Source organism: Diabrotica virgifera, chromosome 2 (genome assembly GCF_917563875.1).
Source record: "Diabrotica virgifera virgifera chromosome 2, PGI_DIABVI_V3a".
NCBI lineage: Eukaryota > Metazoa > Arthropoda > Insecta > Coleoptera > Chrysomelidae > Diabrotica > Diabrotica virgifera.
The window spans coordinates 162,885,638-162,890,053 of record NC_065444.1 but is presented as its reverse complement, the minus strand read 5'-3'; positions in this window follow the sequence as shown (position 1 = coordinate 162,890,053).

The following is a 4,416-nucleotide window of genomic DNA, read 5'->3' as shown; positions in this document are numbered from 1 at the left end:
TTACTTGATATTTTCACAGTAAGTAGGAAATAGCTCAACAAACAAAGTCTACCCTATGCCGATGTGCGCTTTTATCTTGGTGGTGGTTCCCACCCCTTCTCGGGGGTGAAAAATGTTTTGGTTAAAATAGCCACGGAAAAGGCTAGAGAACCTAATTATAAGTAAAAACTGTTATATGAATATTTTTTGAAAACTCAATACATTTTGAGTTATTCGTGGTTGAAAATTAGCCATTTTCATTGAAAAATGACACCTTTTCGGGCGGATTTTTGCGAATACCTTAAAAACTATGCATCTAACAAAAAAATTATATAAGATATTTCTGTAGGTTATAAAAAAACAAGGAGATTCGTTCCTTCATAAATCTTCTAGTTAAAATACAAAGAGGAATATGGTAGCTAATAAGAGTTTGTTTTGTTGCTGCATGCTCAAATCTGTGTATTCAACTTGAAATAACAGAAAAACTGTCAATTTTAGGTGTATAATGATACTAATAACTTTTGTAGTGCTTGAAAAGACCTTTAAAATGAGCAATACAAATTGTCGATTACATGCAAACTAAGCGAGATATTCTGTAAAAAAGTTAATGACTAATGTATTTTAAGAAGAAATGAGAAGTATGTTTAACCCCTCATCCATCAGAATTTAAATACATCGTTTTCCTTCTACAATACTTTTTATTATAGTGTTATTTCTATGTTCAAAAAGTTGGGCTGGATTAAAATGAATGGTTTTAGAAAAAAAAATAAGATCAAATTATAGAGCGCATTTTTAAATTTTCTTAAAAATCTTCCTTTTCCTCCATGTAACTCGAAAAAGATAAGAGATGCAAAAAAAAGATACCACACAAAAATGTAGGGCTTTTTCAGATAAAAATGTTCTTTTTATTTTTCATTACTTTATCTCTTATCATTTTCAAATTACATGGAGAAAAAGGAAGATTTTTAAGAAAATTTAAAAATGCGCTCTATAATTTAATCTTTTTTTTTTCAAAAACCATTCATTTTAAACCCGTCCAACTTTTTAAACATAGAAATAACACTATAATAAAAGGTATTGCAGAAGGAAAACCATGCATTTACATTTTGGTGGATGGGGTTAAAATTACTTCTCAGTTTTTCTTAAAATACATTAGTTATCAATTTTGTTTGCAGCATATCTCGCTTAGTTTTAATGTAATGGACCTTTAATATAGCTCATTTTAAAGGTCTTTTCAAGCACTACAAAAGGTATTAGTCGCATTATACAACTAAAATTGAGCGTTTCTCTGTTATTTTAAGTTGAATACACCAATTTGAGAATGTACCAAAAACAAACTATTTTCACCTACCATATATCGTTTTGTATTATAACTAGAAGATTTATGAAGGCAAGTGTCTCTTTGTTTTTTTATAACCTACAAAAATGGTTAATATAGTTTTTTAGTTAGATGCATATTTTTTAAGGTATGTATTCGCAAAAAACCGTTCGAAAAGGTATTGTTTCAATGAAAATGGCCAATTTTCAACCATGAATATCTCAAAAAGTATTGTTTTCAAAAAAAAATTATAGAACAGTTTTTGCTTAGAATTAGGTTCTCTAGCGAATTCCGTGGTAATTTTAACCAAAATTTTTTCCACCCCTAAGAAGGGGTGGGAACCACCCCCAAGATAAAAGCACACATCGGCATAGGGTAGACTTTGAATTAGGAGATAAGTAGAGGCTAGGCCCAAAATTTCATTAAAATCCATGCAGTAGGATAGAATTCGGAGGTAATATCCTATTCTTGCTCCCATTGACTGCCTATTCCCCTTAACACTTATATTATATTCGTGACCCTATCTACCCGTGAAATCCTTAACACTCTTCTAAATGTCCACATGTCAAATTGTTGCACATTTCGATTTAATGTCTATGATTCTGCTCCATATTAAAGCACACTGTGTACATAACATTTATGTAATTTATTCTGAGGGCCAATGTCAGATCTTTGCTGCATAAAATCTTTTTCATTTTCACGAAGTTGGCATGTGGCTTTTTAATTCTCACTCATATTTCTGCAGTATAATCGTTATTTTCTGTGATTATCGTTCCCAAGTAAGTATATTTTTTGTTACTCTCAGGGCCGGTTGTTCGAACGCTAATCAACAATGATCACTATCAAATATTTAATTACTGTCACCAACTGTCAATTTCAACTTTTATTGGGTTACTGAAAACATAATTGATTATAATTATGAGATTAGTTAATCAATTAACATAACAATTATTAACATAATTGATTAAGTAATTTCATAATTGTAATCAATAATTATGATTTCAGCAACCCCATCAAAGTTGACATTGACAGTTGGTGACAGTAATTAAATATTTGATAATCATCATTGTTGATTAGCGTTCGAACAACCGGCCCTCAATCTGCTGGCCGGCTACCGTTAATATTTTATATATGAACGTTAAAGCAGTAGGGTGATATTCAGGTCAACTAGATTAGGAGCTACACCAGGTTTGGTTGTTTATATCTAGGTTTGAATGTTCTACAGTGCTACTCAAGAAAAATAATTAATATTAACCAAAGATAATTTTATACGTAAAATAATTATCTTATTTTTGTTTTGATAACCAGCTGTTTTCCATATAACAGTTTTCAACAACAGTATAACAACTATACGGACATGAAGATTTTAACTCAAAAATAGAAAATAATATAACAATGAGTTTAGCTTAACCTTTTTCTTTATATTATTTAAGATTTTTCGATCTGTTAATTACTGACAATAATACTATTTTATGAAAAAGATGAAACCATCTATATAACTTCGGTAATGTTCTCGGTTCTTAATAATTTTCTAATATTTTACTATCCAACTAATTTTAATTAATGTTCCTTGTGTTAAATACACTCCTGGTCAAAAAAATCCGGACACCTTAACAATTGGTCATTTTTGATGTCTCGAATTTCTTAAACCTATTGTCCGATTTAAGTGATTCTTTTAAGAGGTAAATTTGGTGGATTTTAAGAGGTAGTTATTGCGCATTTTTTGACATACAACTAAGAATTATATATTCACCATTGGCGTGTATACGGATAATATGACCCGTACGGGTAATGGTCTGAATTATTTTAAAGAAAAAGTTACTACGCTGCAGGGATATTTCAAATTAAAAGTCAAATTTGAATTCCTCGTTTAATTTACAACAAAAAATCTTTCTTGCCTTTTTTAATATGAGACGCCGTTTTTATAAAAAAAAAATAAAACATTAACGATTACAAAGTATACAAGGTAGTTTCCATATGCATAGAAACTTATTTCAAATACTTTGTAAAACGTTAAAATGTTTTATTTTTTTTTTTTCATAAAACTGCGCCTCATATGAAAAAAGGCAGGAAATATTTTTTGTTGTAAATTGAACGCGGAATTCAAAATAGTATATTGTGTAACAAGTGCAGAAAGGTACTAATTTCTCACAAGTTTGAAAAGTTGCGGTACGAGCGCAAGCGAGTGCCGCAGTTCAAACGAGTGAGAAATTACCTTTCTGCACGTGTTACACACTATACTTTTTCTACAGCCAGTTTTTGCTAAAAATAAAAATCACAATTTCCAAACGAAGACTTATTATAATAATATATTATAAATTTTATACTGTATTTAATTAATACTAATCAATTTAAATTCCTTATACCCACACAAATTACACAGAAATCTGTTAAAAAATTAATGCACACATTTGACGTTATTTTTATGCAGATACAGATTTCCACTATACCTACTTCATTTTCATTCGACGTATCTTGCTGAGATAGCTAAATCCTCATTGGTTAATTGATAATTATAAAATATTTATTAAGAATAAAATTGTATAATAAAACAGCAGTTGTAACATTCATAATTTAATTTCTATACGATAATTAAGTATAATAACTGTCTTACAGGTTATATATTTGTCTACCACAGATGTAAACAGAAGATATAAAAATACTCAGAATGAGGTAGTCATTTGTAGAATACTAAATTTAAAGTTCAAAAATAATGTGTTAAATTAGCGAATTTCCCAGATTTCTCGAACATGGGATGTAGTTAAATAGGTTCTTTTTTGAAAAGTACTATCAAATCTAACATCTCTAATAAAACAATTTCATCAAAACATGTTATAATTATATTTTTTGTGGAATATAATGGTACTGTACAGAAAAGAACTTTCCGGCACAGAAACGTCACTTTTCTGCACACTAATGTCATATATCATAATACACTGTGAGAAAATGTCAAGTTTCTTAACATAAAACTATACAGAAAAGTGCATTTTGAGTAGTGGTTGTAGAAAAATGATTTTTAATTTGAAATATCTCAGTGGTGTACCAATTTTTACCATTTTGTATGTTTGTTGTAAGTTGTATGTCAAAAAATGCGCAATAACTACCTCTTAAACCCACTA